Source organism: Manis javanica, chromosome 3, assembly GCF_040802235.1.
Source record: "Manis javanica isolate MJ-LG chromosome 3, MJ_LKY, whole genome shotgun sequence".
Taxonomy (NCBI): domain Eukaryota; kingdom Metazoa; phylum Chordata; class Mammalia; order Pholidota; family Manidae; genus Manis; species Manis javanica.
This window is the reverse complement of record NC_133158.1, coordinates 52,308,159-52,328,528: the sequence shown is the minus strand read 5'-3', so window position 1 is coordinate 52,328,528 and position 20,370 is coordinate 52,308,159. Positions and strand designations below refer to the sequence as shown.

Here is a 20,370-nt window from a genome sequence, read left to right as displayed (position 1 = left end):
GGGGCTGTGTTTGCTTTGTTTCCCACTCTGTCTGAGGACACATGCCCAACAGGTATGAGCTCGGGACATCAAAACTTCAACAGCTGCTTGCCAAATTAACTGGAGCCAGCACTGTGGCTGGCCTCCAAACCCAGCTGCCTCCTGAGCAACGACCTTACCTACCATTTGACCACCACTTTCTACCTAGGTCAACCTGCTCAAAGCGCAGCTGTCATCTCAGCCACCAAAGCTCTGTGTGTCCTGAAATCGCAGATTCCCTGGAGGGGGACCCTATGAGCCACGGAGGATCCTGACCCCAGCCATGCCATCTTCATGGTCCAAGGCCTCCCCAGGTATGGCCACGTAATGAGCTAGGAGGGGATATTTCATTCTTTTGCTATTTGTGGCACAGGAATAGAGCCTGCAGGTCATACTGCTTCTACAAGACAGAGGAGGGGACCACAAATGGTGAGGCCGACTGTGCGTGCCACCAAGACCACCCTTGGGATAATAATTCCACAGAGGAACAAAGAGTTAAGAGCAAGTCTAGGGCACCCAGCCACCTTCACTCCTCCCCGCATGGCCCACACCCATTCCACCTGGTCCCAGGAAAGCAGCCCCAGGTGTTTCTCAGACACAGGCCATTATCACCGTCATATTCTTGCAGCAGAGAACCCGCAATGCTCCAGATACCAAGAGGCTGCCCTGCTGGCTGAGTATTTTATAACTCACTGAGGTTTTCTCTATGAAATTCAGATGGTAACCCAGAGGCAAAGAAGTGGAAACATTTAATGTTGCTATTGCCTGACAGTATGGAGAGGGAAGGCAGAGCGAAGGCAAAAGACTAACTCTGGAATTACAAATCAAAAGTTAGACCTGGAACTGCAAATCCTGATGACCGTATTCCTCTCTAGGAACTCCAGTAGCCACCATTACATCAGGAACCTCAATACAGCTCCCACATCCCCAAAGACATCCTGCTCCCCAGACAGTGTACTCCCCGTGGGACAGAGGTTGGACATTTCGGGTCCCGAGGAATAGCACAGAGCCAATAATTCCAAAAGTTATTGAGGGCTAACCATGGGCCAGATGCTGGTCTAAGCACATTCAATCCTCAGAGCACTCCTGAAGGGTAGATGCTACTCTCATCCCCATTTTGCAGATGAGGAAATGGTGGCACAAAGAGGGCAAGTTCCCCATGTGAGGCCACCCCACAGCCTGTTCTCTTAGCTCTGCGCTGCCGCTGGACCACAGGTAGATTCAAGATGCTCTAACTGGCTGATTCCCAGAGACTGGCCTCATAAGCATCATCTAGTCCTAGGTGGGTTCAGGAATCAGCTGTTCAAATCAGCAGCACACCCAGCCCTCCACCTCTTGATGATTCACCATTCAGAAACCACTGCCGTGCACAGTAATACCTGCACTGTGTGCGGACCTGGTAACCCGGCATGCCTTCAAAAGGCCTGGGAGCCTCTCCGCCAGCCTGACTGGAACAAGGACCATTTTTCCCTCTGGATCCTTCTGAGAAAGAACAAAAACGCTTGCCCTCTGATAGCTGGTCAGCGGCCTCAGAAAACCCACCACTGCCCCCTGGACATCAGCTGTGCCACCACTGTCCCGCCACTGAGTCCTCAGAGAACCACAGGCAGGAGAAGTGACTGTCCCACTGCACCAGGCCGAAGCCAGGGTCAGGACAAGAAGGGCCACAGGAGCACCAGCGGCTCAGCGGCCTGCAGAAGTGAGATCTATTAACACTTTATTTGACAAACAGAATTCTGTGTCCTCAGGGGCCGCCCTGGTCAGCGGTGCCACCACATGTGGCTGCTCCTGATGACTGAGCTCAGCAGTCTGCGGGCGGAGGGCTCCTGCTAACACTCTCAGCCAAGAAGGGGCTGCGCTGGGCCACCCTTCCTCACGCGGGGCCCGAGGACCGGCAGATCCCAGGGGTCTTTGATTTAGCCTTCGTGTGCAGCTGCCTTGCCCACAGCCTGAGACTAAAGGCGAGTCACGTCACGGCTAGGACACCATCCTGCTGTGCGACCCCTTCACTGACAGCTCACTGGGGCCACCGGCGTCCCAACCTACCATCAAAAAAGGACAGGCAATGGCCCTGCTGCAATGTGGTGACACAGCCACGGGCAGGTCTTTCCTTGGATTCTAGGGCAGCTGAATTCTACAGCTTCAAATCTTCAAATAAAATGCACAACAGATACTCAGACACCAAGAAAGAGGGCTGTCAGAGCCCACATCTGACCCTCACGAGTGCCCATGCTGGCTGCCCATTAGTGGGCAGCCCCAGGTGCTAAGTCCTGAGTGGTCTAGCCCCAGTGGTTCTCAACGGAAGGCCTCTCTGACAAGGCACAGCTGGGGGAGGCTGCCACTGGCCTCCAGTGGGTACAGCCCCACAGTGCAGGAGACAGTCGCTCATGAGAGAGCCCTGGGTCCAAAAGGTTGGTAATGTCCAGGTTGAGAAACCCTAGGCTAAGCTACCAGGACATCCTGTTTTCCTCTCCCAGAAACTAGGGTTTTCAGCCCCAGGTTACAGCATGGGGATGGAGTGGACAGCAGGGAGACATGTGCTAGTGTGGTCACTGAGATGTAAGAGAACACCTGCCAGGAGACATTAATGCTGGCACTGGACTGCATGCTCCACAGAGGTCTTTATGGTCAGTCTTCACACAATCTCTATCCCCTTTCACAGATTAGGAAACTGAGGCACAAAGAGATCACACACTGCTCAGAAGATCTGAATTGATCAATCTGACCCCAGACAGTATGTGAACTGGAAGAAACAGAAAATTCTATCTGTATTCTGTGTGGTCCTCATTATGTGCTGACAGGAAGGAAAGAAAGGGAGAAGGACAGGAAGGAAGGAGCAAGGACATGGATATGCATGAGGGAAAAGGCTGGGAAGAGAGCGAGATCTGAGCAGAGGCTCTTTATAAGTGGTGCAATGTGGACAACTTCTGTCTTCTTCTCTATACCTTCCTGTATTTCTTCATTCTCTCCAAAGAAAATGCCTTTTATGGACATAAAAGAAACAATTAGTAAAACAAAATAACTGCCAAGCACACATCTCAAGACCTTCCCCAGCACCAGGCATCTGGAAGGTATAAGAACTGTGCTCAGGAAAGAGTGCAGATCTCTGCTAGCAGAGGTGAGGGGACACCCGGGTCACCCATCACAGCCCCGATGAAAGCCAGTGTCAGGAAGCCATCCCCACAAGTCCCTGCACACAGCACCCCCGAAGGGACCCACTCCTGGGTGAGGACTCCGCCCTGAGTCTGAGACAGCAGGTCAGCTCCGCATCCACTGCACAGCAGGAAGCACCCAGCAAGGGACAGCCACGGAGACCAGAGGTCAGAACCCCTGCCATGCCTGATCGGTTTCCATGCTCAAAATGTGCAAAGACAACGTCCACAAAAATCAGGTTTCCAGATCATTAAAACTCCCTTTCAACACTTTTATTAACTGGTAGGAGTGAGAGAAAAAGAGGAATTTTTTATGCAGGGCCTAATGTCAAAGTTGTTTTAGGAAAAAAAGAGAACACAAGGATACCCTGAAAAGTTGGCTTTTCTGATTTCTTCCCATGGAATCTGCATTTGCACTATTTTAAATTTACTTTCTGCCATAAAAACCTGGACTACATAGAGGTGACCATTATTCATTGTACTCCTTTGTTATGATTACTGTTAACTAAAACACAGGTTATTTAACCCCTCACCATGATTTAGGGTCATTGAGAGACCCTAACACCACCTTGTGGAAAATAATTAAGTAGTTTCACAGGCATAAGAAATTTTTGCAGACACCCTAAAGTTTCAGGCAGTATCTCTAAAGTTTAAGATATCACACCCAAAAATACAGATTCAAAATGCCAAATGCCATCATTGTGTAAGGCAAGAAATAAAATGATTTCTTTTTCAGCCTAGAAGCTATCTTTACAAATTAATAACAGTAAATGCCAAGTTGCCTTAATGAGAACCAAGGCTGGGTGCTGCCCTCCTTTCCAACAGGACAGTGATTGTTCAAGCTTACATTTTCAGAACACAGTGGACTGGGGAACAGCCCCCATATACAGAATTAGGCCTGACACAAACCAATCAGGAGCATCCCACTCCTCCAGCCACATGGCCCAGCCCTGGCCAACACAACAAGAGGAGGTGCCAGCTGGGCAGTTCTGGGGAGTTTTCACTGCAGATGAAAAACCAAAGCAAGCTGGAGGAAACACCTGTCTTTTGGGGCCAAGTATTGTTGTGCCTTCTTGCAGTGTCGCAACTCCAGCTGCCATCCTTGCTACTGCGCAGAATAAGCCCAAGGTCAAGCAAACACCATGAGGATAGTGGAGCAAAAAAACGGACAGAACTCAATTCTGATGCCATCCCTGCATTTTTTAATTAACCTTGTAACCCTCATGAGAGACAGTAAACCCCAGTGTTTAAGATACCTTTAGTTGGGTCTTCTGTTCATAGCATCAAAACTATCCCAACAGATAGAACCCTATACCAAGGCTCACTTCTAAGATTCTGGGATCTTACTGATACCTTAATGCCGAAAGAGAATGTTTCAGACCTTTGGGATGAGATCCCCAGCCAGCAGTGAGAGGACAGGTGACTAGAACCTGCATAATGTCTTTCTGTCGGTTACCAATCTCCTTCTCAGCTCTGCCTACTGCATACCCTGACTGTAGCACCCTCCAAAGGAAGGTTAAGCAACTGATATTCTTTAAGATATATTTTAGAGGTAGAAATGGGAGCTCTGTGACACCCCCACCGAGAGATGAAAGCCAGAATTCAACAGATCTCACTCGTTTCTCTCTTCTGCTTTAGCAACTCATAGACCACAAACTGCTAAAAGTCCTCCACAAATTCAGACTTTAAATACTGACTTTAAATAAACAGACTCATGACTTGGTAAGACTTGGGAAAGGAAGACTTTCAAAACAATTTTTTCTGGAAAGGAGGTTGGAAAGAGGCACAAGTGAAAGATAATAATTAGCACATAAATCATCTTGTTAAAAATATAAATTCCATGTACAGCACACTATCCTCAGAAAACAGACATATAACAAATGATAATACCATCTGAGTAGATAGAAAATCTCTCTTCTATTTGCCTGCAAACTCATGCTTCAAGAAGGTTTCCTGAGACCACCTAAGCGTTAAAAATACTTTAATATGTATTTATGTGTGTCTGTGTGTGTGTGTGTGTGTGTGTGTGTGTGTATATATGAAAGGTTAACTGAAAAAAACTCATGTATCTCATATTACATATATACTTGATTCCAAAGAAGAGTGCATATGTGCCCAATGGAAAAAAAAGAGGTAAATCTGGATAAAGATCCTTAGTGTGTTTTAATGAAATTGCCTTTTTAATGAAGTTAAATTCATAGGTAATACATGTTCACTTTTAATGAAGTTGTTTGTTAATGAATATATGAACATTCTCAGACATCTCCAGTACTTGAAACTGTATATTTACCAAAACCACTTAGTAACCTTCTTGCTTTCATTAGCTCAATCCTGCAAATACCTGAGGGCCAACTACATGCCAGGTTCAATGCAGGTCTGAAGACTCAGGTCTACGTTTCAAACACAGCTCTGGCAGCTATGGATTTTTTTCTAGAATGCAGGAAGTGAGGTGGAGTGGGATGGTGGTTGAATTTAACCTTCTGAGAATGTATAATCTAATTAGAAGAAGACAGGGATGTGAGGGAGTAAATACATCTATAATATAAAGCATATAATCAGTGATTAAAAACAGTAGGAAATGGAAGAGGGCTTTAAAAGAAGAAGAGATCTTAGTAAGTTGAGAATTACAGGAAAGGCTTGAGAGAGGTGATATTAGAAATAGACCCTTAAGGACAGAGAATTAGGTGGAGTGGCATTTTCAGAGAGCTGGAATAGTTTAAGCAAAGGAAAGAAATGGAAAACTCCAAAAGTTCTGGGAACAGAGCTTAGTACCAAGTTGAGCTGGAATGCAGGGTATATACAGGAAAATCATGAGCATCAAAAAAAAGTGAGACCTGGCAGGACTTCAGGCTAGCCTGAGGCACTTGCCCAGAGGGAGGCATTCTGGGTCCAATAGGCCACAGAGGATGAGGTGATGGGCACTGTGTCTGCACCATGGAAAACGGGATCCAGTAGGCCAGGAGCTGGAGACGGGGGAGTGGGCTCTCTGCACTAACCGCACCACACTCTAACTAAGGACAGAGCGTAGGCCTGGGGCTGGCACACAGCTGACTGGAGTAGGCAGCTCCACAATTCTTTGTGAAACTCGGTTAGATTTATTGAGGTAAGAGGTTGGGTCTAGTTTTTTCTGTAGTTCTGACAAATTCCTACTGCACGTGAGGCACTACGTAGCAATGCAGAGGGTCTTCAGTGCTCTTCCTGCCTCTGTCTCTCTCCACAGGTCCAGTCCAAGGAGCAGGAGTGGCACACCAAGGACCAAGAACCCTCCCCAAAAGAAAAAGAAGAAGAACCCTCCCTCTTCCCACTCCCAATGAAGAATGCTCTTTCTCCTCGAACAAATGAGGAAACACAGGAGCTCAACAAACCCTACAGGGAAGGCCAGGGAGGAAGGGCTGCAGATCCAAGAAAGAACCCCTATCAGCTTGGTATGAACAAGATGCTTTTCCCCTCATCTCCTACAGAAGAAAAGTCATGGTAGATTGGTCCCGAAATTAACAAGAACATGTACCGACAGACTTGTTTATACACAGCATAAAATAAGACTTGCAGAAAAGTGCAATTAAAGAACAAATGTATTAAAGGCTCTCTGAGTATGTGAGAGGTTGTCCTTGTTCTCAACGACAAGAACTTCTGTGGCAAAGGGACATACATATGTTTCCAACATACTCTCAAACAGATCAGAAAAAAAAAGGTGAGTGAGTGTAAATGTGCACAAGTGTAAATGTGTGTGGTTATATATTTATATACACGGGGAGAGAATTACACAGTAAACGGTACAAAATGCAAACAATTGACGAATTTGAATAAAGGGTATATGAAAGTATTTTATACTATTACTGCAACTTTTCTGAAAGTTTGAAATACATTTACCCTAGAACAACACAGGGGGTTAGGGGTGCCAACCTCCCATGTGGCCAAAAATCTGCTTATAACTCCGACTCTCCCAAAAATGTAATTACTAATAGCTTACTATTGACCAGAAGCCTTAGTGATGACATTTTCAATTAACATGTATTTTGTATGTGTATTACATACTGTATTGTTACAATAGGTAAACTAGAGAAAAGAAAATGTTTTTCCAAATCATCACAAATCTCAAAAAAATTTTCCAGTATATTTATTGAAAAAATCCACATATAAGTGGACCTTTGCAGTTCAAACCAATGTGATTCAAGGATCAACCATAATATCAAAACAAATAGTTCTTTAGAAAAATGAGGAAGCCATTTATACACTGATAAGATCTTTAAATTCCACTGCTAAGTAAAAAAAAAAAATGTACAAGGGGATACATGGCATGTTATCATTTCTATAAGAGGTGACAAAGAAAAGGGGGAAAAATATGTATGTATGTGTGTATATAGATGTAGGTACACGAATATAGTCATTTATGTATAATGTATCTGTAATGACGCCTAAGAAACTGGAAACATTAGTAGCTTCTCTATAGGAAGGAATAGAGTAGCTGGGGATGGGGTCCAAGGGATGGTTTTCATTATAAACTTTCTATATATGTTGAATTTTGAATCATGTAAATATATTGTCTATTCAAATATGTAAATAAAATAAAATCACCTTGAAAAAAAATGTTAAAGGAAAGTAACAGTGCAAACATGTGGTTTGGGGTGATTTAGACCAGAGAAACACAGCAAATGGGATTAAAGCCACTTGGCAGGGCACTGCCCAGATGTGACCCCGTGGGTCACTGTGCTTGGAAAGCTGCCTGTTTAGAAAGAGCCCATTCCAGACAAGTAGAGCTGGGGGCTTGGAAAAGCATGTTCTATCAAGTTTCAGCCTAAATTGGATAGAAATTTCCCCTAAAATAAACTATGTGATTTACTTACAACAGATGACTCCCCACAGCCCTGTTCTCCAAGCTGACATCCTCATTCTAAGATTTAGTCACCTGGCACACGTACGTCTGTCCTGCATCTGTAAGTCCTGGTGAACAGCTCTGGGAGCTGGGAAACCCGTTCCTCAACAGGGCAGGCCCGAATATAAATAGCACCCAACTGCCTTCACAGGCAGCCACCCTCCCATGGAGGTAACAACCAGCAAGTCATTCAGTGGTTGGGACACTCTCGGATCTATGCAATATTTTTCAGTTTCCAAGGTATCATAAATGGATGTCAGTGCCGGGCAATTCAGAATGGGGAAACGGACCTTCTTTCTAGTCTCAATGCATCCTCTGTTAAATCTCATGGCGACTGGGCAAGTTCTCAGACAACAGCAGAAAGATAAACATAAACCTTCCAAGGAAGGCAGACTGAGAGGGTGTGGAGCTCATGCGGCTTTCTGGTTGTCAGAACACCAGGCACGGGACCCCACGCTCCCTCCCTCTCCCTTGAACAAACCCCTGCCTTTCTCAGGGCCAAGATCAGCTCCATTGTTCAGTTTTTAGGGCTCTGGGGGAGTGTTTGGCTGCATCCTCTGTGCCTGAAACTGCCCCACGAGAACTGTAGTCATTGATATTTGTATTTGTATGGGGGTAGGAGGATGATAGGAAAGCAGGACATGGGCTGATAAAAGAGAGACCTTCTCCCCCAGAAATGTAAGAGAATGGACTGAGGACAGAAATGGTAATTACAAGTAACACAAGGATGGACTCATCCCACCTGCCCACCGTGCCACACCAGTGCTGCCCACACTCGTGGGTGACAAACTTGAACAAACAGGGCCCGCAACAGAGAAGGAAGGGCCCCCAGCCTCTTCCACCATGGGAGGACACAGCAAAAACTTGGCAGTGTGCAATGCAGGGGAGCCCTGCACAGGAACTGACCGCGCTGGCCCCTCAGCGCTGACTTTGAGCCTCCCAAACTGTGAGAAATAAATTCTTGTTGTTTCCAGCCACCCAGTCTGTGGTATTCTGTTACAGCAGCCCAGAAAGACTTAGAAAAACTGCTACTCCATCAACACAAAACCAGCTTTCTCACTGAAATCCATAAAATCCATGAAGTGGTTTTCACTAGTAACAAAGAAGCCATTTGTTTGGCTGTGTGGGGGTCTGACAGGCCACTCACCCAGTTACCAGCCATCTGAAAACTTCAACTGGAGTAAGATTCACTAAGAATGGGCACCGAGTGAGGCTTCAACGTGGTTTATATCCTGCCCTCCTCCCCATCTCACCAGATTTTCCAGCTTTCGCCTAGCTTTCGAGGCCTCAGGGAAATTTCCAGCATCAAGGAATGCAACTGCAGAATTAAATAGAGCCGGTTCCAATAAGGCCACCAAACCAGTCCACCGGTGACATATCTCCGAAAACAGCAAAGGGAGGAACTGCAGAGAGGACACTGTAGGACCCACAACGCCTGCTAGGAAGCAAGCGATTTAAAAACTAGAAAGGTCTTACCCCCCACCCCACATGCAGGGCAGCACCAAGCCCCAGGAAGGAAGACAAACTGGGGTAGGATTTCAGCTAGAGAAAAGAGGAAACCATGCCACTGAGATCATGAGTCAGGTGAGAGGAATTTCTGCTCCATTCAGGAAGCTGCCTTCAGATGTTTTTTCCCACATCATCTGTCTTCAGCTCCCTGGCTCATCCTGCAGTGCACCCTCTAAAGCATCTCAGTTTCCCTTCACACTCAGATCCTAATTATTCAAGGATTGCTAATCCAGGTGGCAGGCCTCTCTGACTGGCTGCCTGCCATTTCTCTGCTTAGGAGCATCTCCATGTGAGGGAGGGCAAAGGAAGTTTAAGAAAGGGCAATCAGCCAAGAAAGGGATGCTCACATCCAAACCTCTTAGTCGAGTTGGGAAGATGAACCTGCCTTGGCAGGAGCCAATTCAAAAATGGGGGGAACACTCTAAAAGAAAAGGAAAAGGAAGATCTCGGAGAGGAAAGTCCAGGATTCTTAGATCACCTTGCTGGAGATCACTCGGTTTCTCTACTATTTCATAGATGAGAACACTGGGCACTGAGAATGGCCCAAAATCACAAAAACGGTTCCTGTGAGTGTACGGATCAGCCTCCAGTCCCAGCAGGGCACGCCTCAGACTGCTCCCCCCAGGACGATGAACACGCTGTCACGTGAGGCAGGAGGCCTGCCCACAGCTCAGCTCCAAATGCATGCAAGGTGAGCCCTCAAAGGACAAACTCAACAGTGCAAGAGACCTTGCTCACTCTGGTCCACTCTGAATACAAGGGTCAGGTCCTGAGTACACGCATCAGGGAGGAGAGCAATGAAATCAGTTACACTGAAAGGCCCAACACTTCACTTTGAAAGAGGGGACAGACCCAATGCCCAACCCCCCTGCCCCCAGAGAGATGCCCCGTTCAGATGTCACCTGGGAGGCCCCCCTCAGGCCCACGGACTGCAAAACATCTGCTCTACTGAGTTTGGTTAGTGAGAACACACCCTCTGAAGAAGCAACTCCATGCATTGCCCCTAGAACAGATCCCAGGCTCGGTGCAAGAAACCAAGACCCACGGAGCATGAAGCCAATGTGAAGGTGTCCCAGGGTCCCTGTGTGAGGCCTTCCAGCTTACTACTTGCCATGTTATCTGAATCTTCCGTATATGCCTCCTCCCTCTCCCCTACCCCAAGTTGCTGGAAGTCGATCTTTCCATCTCAGTAGCCTCAGGGCTGAGGACACTGCCAGTACAGAAGGGAAGTACCTCTAGCATAGATGGCTTACAACTCTGGGGACAGTATATAGGTAGAGCTTCCCCAAGTCATCACCACTCCGGGGAAAAGAATGCTCTGGGCCCAGGTGCAAGGGAGACAATGTTTCCTCAGCTATCACATGTGAGAGCCAAACAGTGGCCCCTTCCAACACCAAAACTCTAAGATGACTCAATATGCCAAATACACCAGGTATTCCAGTGGAAGACTTGGGATCAGCCCACCCACTTTCCCAGAGCAGATCTCTAATGTTTATCAGGTATCACTTGCAAATGGAAAAAAGATTCTCTGTGTCTCCTCTCAATCCAACAGCAACCGAGAGCCCAGACCTTCCAAGGGAACCATGACCTCTTTCCAGGCTGATGACTGGCCTGTCATCCGTCCTGACTTGCTGGCAGAATTACAGGTTCCTGCTTGCCCACAAATGCATTACGGAGCAGCCCAGAACTACAGTGAGAAAAAAGTCCCTGTTCAAGAAATTCATCAGCCTGAGATTAGATGCATTTGCAGGCAGAAGAGAGGCCTGGTTTAACCCTCACAGAGATGAGGGACGCACACCCAGGAGGCGGGCATGTCAGCTGAGAGCCAAGGATCCAATCCTTTGGGGTAACTCCTTCTCCTTATACTCTCTAGGGATCAGGTGCCACTGTTGTCAAAAACAAGGTGGCTCTGATGGGGACAAGCTCCCTATCTGGCCACTTCTGAAGCAGTCTGAGATTAATGCTCCACCCCTCCAAATTCAAAACTGCCAGTTTAAAATATGGAGGCAATGTGGTGCGGGGGGTCGGAGGTGGGGCGGGGGGTGCGGTGAGAAGGGCTGGGATCTAGGCCCCGCCTCTGTTTGACTGTAACATAGAAACTTCCACAGCTGGGAAACCTACTTCCTAGTTGGCTCAAGCCAGTGGACCTAAGACTGGTTCTCCTATGAATGTCACGGGTGCAGACGGGGCTGAGGAGTTTGCAGTGGGGAGGAAAACACAGGAACCCAGTCTGGAGTTTGGATGTTCGGATCCTGAGTCTTCCTGTCTTCCTCAGATGCTAAAGTGGTACCCACTATGTTGCCTTTTTCACAGAATCCCATACTTGCTAATTACTGCTCTTTAGTCCAGAAAGGAAACATTTAGGAAACCTAAGTTTTCTCCCCGGGGGCCAAGAACTTCACTGCTGTGCTCTGCTCAGCACAACAGATACTGTTTGCCCAACATTGCGAGACAGGGCTGATTCCTCTTAAAGAACTTAACAAGCTATCTTTGAGAAACGTTTTATTAATCTCTCACAGGCCTGTCCTAGAGATCTCAAAGTATCAAAAATAAAAAGATACAGTCCCTGCCATTCTAGGATTTAGGATACAAAAGGAACAAGGACTGCATGAGCCTGGGCAGTAACCCAACAGGAGAAGCTAAGAACAAATCAGGTTTAATCATGACTCAGCCACTCACCAGCTGGGGGACCTCCAGGCCAGCAAGCTAGTTAATCACCTAGTTTCCATGTCTATAAAACAAAGATTATGAATCCGCCTCAGAAGTGACATAAGGATTCAAAGATATAATTCATGCAAAAAGTTTGGCTATAGACAGATACTATCAGCACATGAATTACTGGAATACAAGACGAAGGAGTATAAATGGTAAAAAGATAAAGGGTTGAGGACATTTTAAAGCTAGAAGAACTGGCAAATGGATAAGAGCAAAGAAACAAGAAATAAAATTGAATGTATTCTTCTAAAGCCAAACCTACTGGTGTCATTAAAAATACCAGGAATTCTTAACCAAAAAATGATTGCTTCAAACAGACACTCTCTGGAGCCAGCAGCCTCAGGAGAGCACCCACTGAGGGTAGATATTGTAGAGAATTGTGAAAATACATCAGTGAATCAGCATTACCTTGTTAGATGCTGAAAACCCATGAAGTTTTTTGAGCTGGAAAGATCTTCAGAAGTTACTATCCAGCTCTTTTTAAAAGCCGATCCCCACAATAGGAAACCATTGATTTGCTCAAGATCCCACAGCTAGCTGGAAACATAGCTCTGATTATAACCCCAGGCACTGATAACTACCCTGATGCTTTTCCTTCCAGTCCAACTACTCTTCCTGGCAGGCACTGTCAACTCCTCTGGCTGCCTCTCTGCTCATATTTCCATTCCTTTCCTCTATGGAACTCTCTCCAAACCTACCCACTCTCTAACACACACATACACACACACACACACACCTTTTTTTTCTTGCACCCCCTTCTGTATCTTTTATATATATATATATATATACACACACAGGACATAAAATTTATCATCTTAACTTTCTGAATGTACAGATCAGTGGCATTAAGTACATTCATACTGCTGTGCAACCATCGCCACCATCCATCTCCAGAACTCTTCCCATCTTGCAAAACTGAACCTGTGTCCACATTAAACACTAATTCTCCTCATTCTTGCCTTCTCTCAGGCCCTGGCCATCCCCTTTCTACTTCTGTGTCCATGAATTTGACTACTCTAGGTAACTCATATAAGTGAGATCATACAGTATTTCTCTTTTTGTGGTTGACTTATTTCACTTAGCATGAAGTCCTCAAGTCTCATCCATATTGTAGCAGGTGTCAGAATGTCCTTCCTTTTGAAAACTGAGTAGTATTCCATTGCACATACATACATTTTATTTATCCACTCACCTGTCAATAGACTCATGAGTTATTTCCACCTTTTGGCTATTGTGAATGATGCTGCTATGAACACAACTGTACAAATACCTCTTTAAGCCCCTGCTTTCAATTTTCTTGTATGTATATCCAGAGGTAGAATTGCTGAATCATATGGTAATTCTGTTTTTGGGTTTTTTTTGGAGACACACATATCCATTTAAAATTATATCCCACTTCTCCCTAACTATACTTAATAGAAAAGCAATTTTTCAACCAATATTTAAGAACACCAGCTACACGTTAGCCTTGGGCCAGGTACCAGGAGAACAATCAATGATGAGCTAAAGTCACCGTCCCTCATCTTGGGGTTTACAGACTAGTGAGGCAGACAGGAATCTGGGGACATGCAAATACTGTTTTCACTCCACAGTGAGTACCATGCAGGGTCTTAGGAGGGTGCCCACCTCCCATACAGAGGCACAAACAGAAATGTCCACATAAAAGTGTGTTGTCATGAGGAACTTGATGAAGCAAAGAAAATGACTAGAAGATTTAGAGAGAAATGGGGAGCACTTAATCAAAAGAATGACTCTAAGCTCAAACAAAGAAGGGAAGAAACAAATGAAAATAATAAAATTAATGCAGGGATCAGTGCCTCCAAAATCAATCATATTATGGGAATGCATTTTGGAGAGGCAACGTGGAGGCTGCAGTGGGGAGAGAGGCGCTATGGGTTCAACTGTGTCCCCCAAAAAGACATCGTGAAGCCCTAACCTGGAATACCTGTGAATATGACCTTACTCGGACATAGTGTCTTTGAAGATAAAATCACGTTAAGATGCAGTCTCACTGGATTAGGGTAGCCCCTATTCCAATGGCTGGTGTCTTCATAAAAAGAGGAAAACTTAGAGACAGAGACAGAGTCAGGGGAAGATCGTTTGAAGATGGAGACTGAAATGACGCAGCTACAAGCAGAAGAATGCTAAAAATTACTGGGAGCCACCAGATGCTGGAAAAAAGTGATGGATTCTTTCCTTGAACCTTCAGAGGGAGCTGGATTCTGCCAACACCTTGATTTCTGGCCTCCCAACCTGTGCTGTTTTAAACCACCCAGCTTGTGGTTGCCACAGCCCAGAGGAAACTAACCCAGGGTAGAATGTGGGGAACGCTTGACTGGGATTCTTGTGCACTCTCCTAGGAGTGGGGAGGGGAGAGAGACAGAGAAACAGAGAACTACTCTTGCATCTCGAAGTTTCTAACCAAATCACTTCTGACCCAAGCACACTGACCTGACCCCAGTTTCCAAATCTGTTGAATAAGGAGTACCTTAGAAAACATCAGTGACCCGCCGATGAAGGGACCTGGGTTTCAAAAGCCCCGGAGGTGGGGGGTTCAACTACCCAAGCAGAGGTAGTTCCAGGTTTTCCCTATAGGAGTGCAAGGGGGACACTACTGACATTTTGGGACACATTACAGGACATTTAGGAAACTGGGCTAAATGCTAGTCCACCTCCATCCCCCATAATGAACGCCTACTTCTAGTGGGGCCAGCGCTGAGCTGAGACACTGACACCATTCCCTTCCTCACCCCCACCCCCACCCCCACCCCCACCCCGGGATTCAGAATATACTCCTAACACACTAGGAGTATATATTCCATGGAGATTATGGGGGACGGAGACTCCGCACAAGGATTCTTCAGTACAGCCACTAAACCTCACTGAGGTGGAGGTCACCCCAGAGAGAATCACCCCCATAGGGAGCCACCATCACAACTCATGGGTGTGTTGGGGGTGACAGGCAGCACCCTCTGCGTGTGGCAAGGAGGACAGAATGGGACTCCCAGCACAGAGGGGCAAATTCAGTTCTCCCAGAGTCTTGCAAAGCCTCTCAGGGGCCACGTGAGAGCCAAGTCACCTGCCTGGCACAGGCGCCACCTCCCACCCGCTTCACGGGCACCCAAGTGTTCCAAGCACCCGTCACCATGCGTCCCCCACTGCTGTCAACACAAACACCCACATGCAGGCAGGAAGCAAAAATAACCAGGCGTCTCACAGAAATGCCTCATGCCTTCCCAGGGGAACGGGGCCTCTTCCATTCCCATGAGGAACCGAAAGTAGGGAAAGCAGAGAGAACACGGAGGGAAGCGGGGAGTGAGGGGAGAGGTGGGGGGTGGGGGGGAACAGAAAGGGAGATGGTGAGGGAGGGGCGGGGCTTGGGGGAAGGATGGGATTTGGGGAGGGCAGGGGAGGGGCGAGAGGCAAGCCAGACCTGTCCCCAGGGCTAGGTCGGGACTATCAGAGGAAAACCATCTTTAAAAGGGGTAGAAGTCAAGAGGTTCCTATGCACAAGGTACCAGTTTAAGCTCTTCACAAATATTAATGCATTTATATGCCCATTTTGCAGATGAGGAAATTAAGACCCTGAGAAGCCACCTGCCCAAAGTTAAGAGCCAGGAGTCAACCTCAGGCAAGTGAGCTCTATGTTCTTACCCATGAGACTATGCTGCTTCAATCAATCTCTCAGTCAATTTTCTATCTCAGATGCCCATGTTCATTATTAAGCAGACTTCCTTTTGAGTTTCAATGTTACCATCATGCAAAATGCAAAATTTTTTAATTAATGAATTTTTAAATTGAGATATAAATGTCAGATAACACTATTCATTTCAGGTGTGTAACATAATGATTTGATATATACATATGTTGCAAAATGATCACCACAATAAACTCTTAATTACTACACCATGGCCACCCCAAGAGGGTAACCTACAAGCTCTCACTCTCTCTGTACTATTCCCTCCTTCCATTTTCTTTAGCAGTGGAATCAGATTGTGCAAATAAGCTCCTGAGAAACCAGAACACACCCTTCTAGGAAGAGTAAAACTCTGAATTTATTTTAAAGTAGGCTTTTGTACAAGAATCAAACCTGTTGGTTGCTTTCCTGACATCAAACCAGACCTGCTAACAAAAACAAGGTTCCAGCACATTCTCCCCAAAAGATTACAACAAAAGGACATTCCTGGGGGGAAAAAATCCCCTTGTTTCTCAAAAAGCTGTTCTGACCCCTATACTCCTCCCACCCATCCCCAATTCCTTCTACCTCATGATCTGAGATCCAAATTATGAACAGACTCACCAACTATAGAATCAAAAATGTTGGCCCCAAAATGTAATGTAACCCACAACTAAAGAAAGTAAAAACTGTTTTCAACTGAAAAGGCAATTATCCAACCAAACTGGTAGAACAAGAGAACTTGCAAATTCTAGGTGATTGTTTCTAGGGTTCTGAAGGTGAGCCCCAACTGCTCAGGGCCAGGGATGCAGCTGTTGAAAATTTGAAGTTACAAGGTAGAAATAAGGTAAAAACTCATTTGGATTTCCATTTTGATAGAACCACAGTCCTCAAATCCTGCTGGACTGGAACTGCAGAGCCAATTGCCTGTATGTCTGCATGTGGTCACTGCCCTCTGCCAGGAACAGGCCTCCTGGAGCCTGAAGCTGGGTGGGACCCCAGGACAAAGCTGACTTTGTTCAAGAGGAAAGCCTGTGTTAGAAGTTGAGAAAGATGGACAGAGAGATAGAGCCACATTATTTCTTGCTTGCAACTCTCATTATTTCTATCACACATGTACGCACGCAGCGCCAAACCTTCTGTGAGGTTCCAACCCAGAATCGGGCGGAGGCCCTCGCCTAGTCTGCCAGCTTTGCCAAGGGGCACTCTGAGCTTTCCAGAGCTGTGACTTTACTTTTACGGAAACCCAAGATTCCTCTGCCCCAGACCAAAAACGCTCCTACACTTTGTTCTCTATCTTTCCCCCTTTCTTCACTATGTAGCCACAGGCCACCCCGCAAAATCATGACCCACCATTCCACTCCCTACCCTGCCACACATACCCCATTTGCCAAAAATGCCCCGTCTTCTTGTGTTCATCTAGGAAAATCCAATCCGTCCTAAGCTCAGCTGGAAAACCCCCACCTTGGGGAAGCCCTCCTGACCTCTAGGTGGGGTTAGAAACTCTGTCCTCCATGACCCCACTGCACAGCGGTTCTCAAAGCATGTCCCTGGACCAGCTGCATCAATATTAAACACTTGGTACTGCACCCTAGACCCGCTCTGCATCAGAAACTCTGGGCCAACAATGTGTGTGCTCCACCAAGGTTCCGGAGCCTGCTCAAGCTTGGTGCCCACTGCTGCGGCCATAAGCAATACTTTACCTCCTCCTCCCACTTCGCCTAGAAGCTCCATCTTTGTAAGCGCCTCCGAGCATGGCACAAGCCAGGAGCTCAAGAAACACGTGCTTGTTGCCAACGAACCTCTTCTGGAATCAGAGAGGGTAGTGTGAAATCAGCAACTTTCCAGGCTACCAAACCTCCACTTCCACATTCAGGCAGCAAAACTCAGGTATCTTGTAGAATAAAACTGGAGTTGGTCAAAATTTCCTTGGAACAAGTGACTTAAGAAAAATGAATGCAAGACCCCCCAGTCATGGCTACTGTGCCCACACAGTAATTTTTTTTTTAAATAAGAATAAAGAGGAGCAGGAGGAGAAGAACAAGAACAAGAAAAAAGAAAAAGGGACATTAGATATTAGAATAAAACTGAATGGGAGTTGGGGTGGCATAGCAGAAAATTTCTCAGACATGTAAGTATGTGCTGGGCTTCTGTCACGTGCCAGGTACTCTGCTGGGGCTTAAATACTTACATGTGGGAGTTATAGCCATAACTGTTCCCTGCCCCACCATGTGATCTCAGATGATTTGTATTAAAAATTTTAAGACAACCCCATCAAAAAAAACATTGATGATGAACACTATTACTATTTTTTTCCTCATTGTGGAAGGCTAAAAAATGTTCCCCGAAGATATCCCCAGGCCCTAATCCCCACACCCAGAACTTGTATTATCTTACATGATAAAAGATATGATTAAGTGAAGGATCTTAACCCAAATGCAGTCACATGTATCCTAATAAACATGAAGGCAGAGGGAGACTTCACAGATACAGAGGAGACACACAGAGAAGAGAAGGAATGTGACCACAAAGGAGACGGCACTGATGCAGCCACAGGCCAAGGAGTGCTGGCGGCCACCAGCGCTGCAAGCGGCAAGGGACAGATGTTCCCCTGGAGCCTTGGCGGGAGTACGGCCCTGCCAACAATCTTGATTTTGAGCCACTGATACTGACTTTGGACTTCTGGCCTGCAGACCTGGAGAGGAATAAGTTAGCGTTGTTTTCAGCCACCAAGTTTATGGCTTAGGAAACTAATACACTCATTAATCACTTTACTTCTTTTTCTCAGTAACAATGATCACTAGTCAGTATTATCCCCACCCTGTGGATGAGAAGATCTGGACTCAGCAGGACAGGGTGGCATGCTCACAGCACAGTCACAGGGACAGGGAGAAACCAGGTACAAACTCCATCAATCAGATCTTCCCAACATGACGTCGTGCTGGCTCCACTGAATCGACATGTGGGTTCCCTGGCCTCTAGGGGTAACCTGAGAAACAGTCACCACGGAAACATGTTCCTATGAAAAACGTTCTCTGGATTCTAAAAGACAAAAAGTAAGTTTAGAACGCCACCAGGGGAGAAGGATGTGCTCATCCCACAAACACCGTTTTTCCACTTACAAATTGAAGCAATGCAATTAACCCACTCAATGAAGGATGTGAATTACACAGTCATAAATAGCACAGTCTGTCCCTACCCCCAGGCATCAGCACCTAAAGAAAAGTTGTAACTGGCCCTAACTAAGACTCCCTTCACTCCATAAAAAACCCTAACACCTACGTGAAATCCACAGCATTCACAACATGCATGGCCCTGCAGTATTCCCAATAGACGGCTGCTAAAACCCATGATTGCGGGTTTCCTAAGGAGAATTTGGAGGGGGGGGGGCGTAATTACACTAAATACACCATCAATCAGGTGACTTTGAAATATACCTTCACAATTTGCTGCCTACCAGACCTGTTAATGACAATGACTGTGTAAAATAGGGAACAGACTGACCACAGTTTTGTGTAAACCATGATTATATTCATGAAATAAAAACAGATGCTAAAGAAACCACTGGAAGGATATACTAGTGTATGAAATACTAACAAGCCCATGAAAAGCTGCTCCATGTCACTAATCATTAGGGAAATGCAAATCAAAACCACAATGGCCATTAAGATGGCCATTATCAAAACACAGAAAATAATAAGTAATATGTAGAAACTGGAACCCTTGTGCACTGCTGGTGGGAATGTAAATTGGTGCAGCCACTGTGGAAAACAGTATAGCAATTCCTCACAAAATTAAACAGAATTGCCATGATTCAGCAATTCCATTCCTGGGTACATACTCAAAAGAGATGAATGCAGGGACTCAAACAGATATTTGTACATCTATGCTTATAGCAGCATTATTCACAATAGCTAAAACATGGAAACAACCCAATGTCCCTCATTGGGTGAATGGATAAACCAAATGTGGAACAGACATACAATAGAATATTATTCAGCCTCAACAAGAATGGAAATTCTGACACCTGCTACAACATGGACAAACCCTGAGGACACTATGGTTAAGTGAAAGAAGCCAGTCCCTAAAGAACAAATACTGTATGATTCTACTTATATGTGGGACCTACAGTGGTCAGACTCACAGACACACAAAGCAGAATGGGGGATGAAGAAATGGTAAGTTAGCCTTAAATGGGAATGGAGTTTCAGTTTGGGAAGATGAAAAAGTTCTGGAGATGGACGGTGTTCATGGCTGCACAACCATGAGAGTGTACTTAATGCCACTGAACTGGACACTTAAAAATGACTTAAATGGTACATTTTATGTTACATATATTTTACCACATTAAAAAAAAAGAAACACTAACAATAGTTGTTTAAGATCTATGATCTTATGGGTGCGGATTTATTTCCCCTTCCTCTTGA

General features: G+C 45.8%; 1 protein-coding gene across 7 annotated transcripts in view; it reads right to left on the bottom strand.

The window, feature by feature from the left end:
* TIAM1 (TIAM Rac1 associated GEF 1) overlaps positions 1-20,370 on the bottom strand; it is a 393,313-nt gene that overhangs the window by 336,571 nt on the left and 36,372 nt on the right. The window lies entirely within an intron of this gene.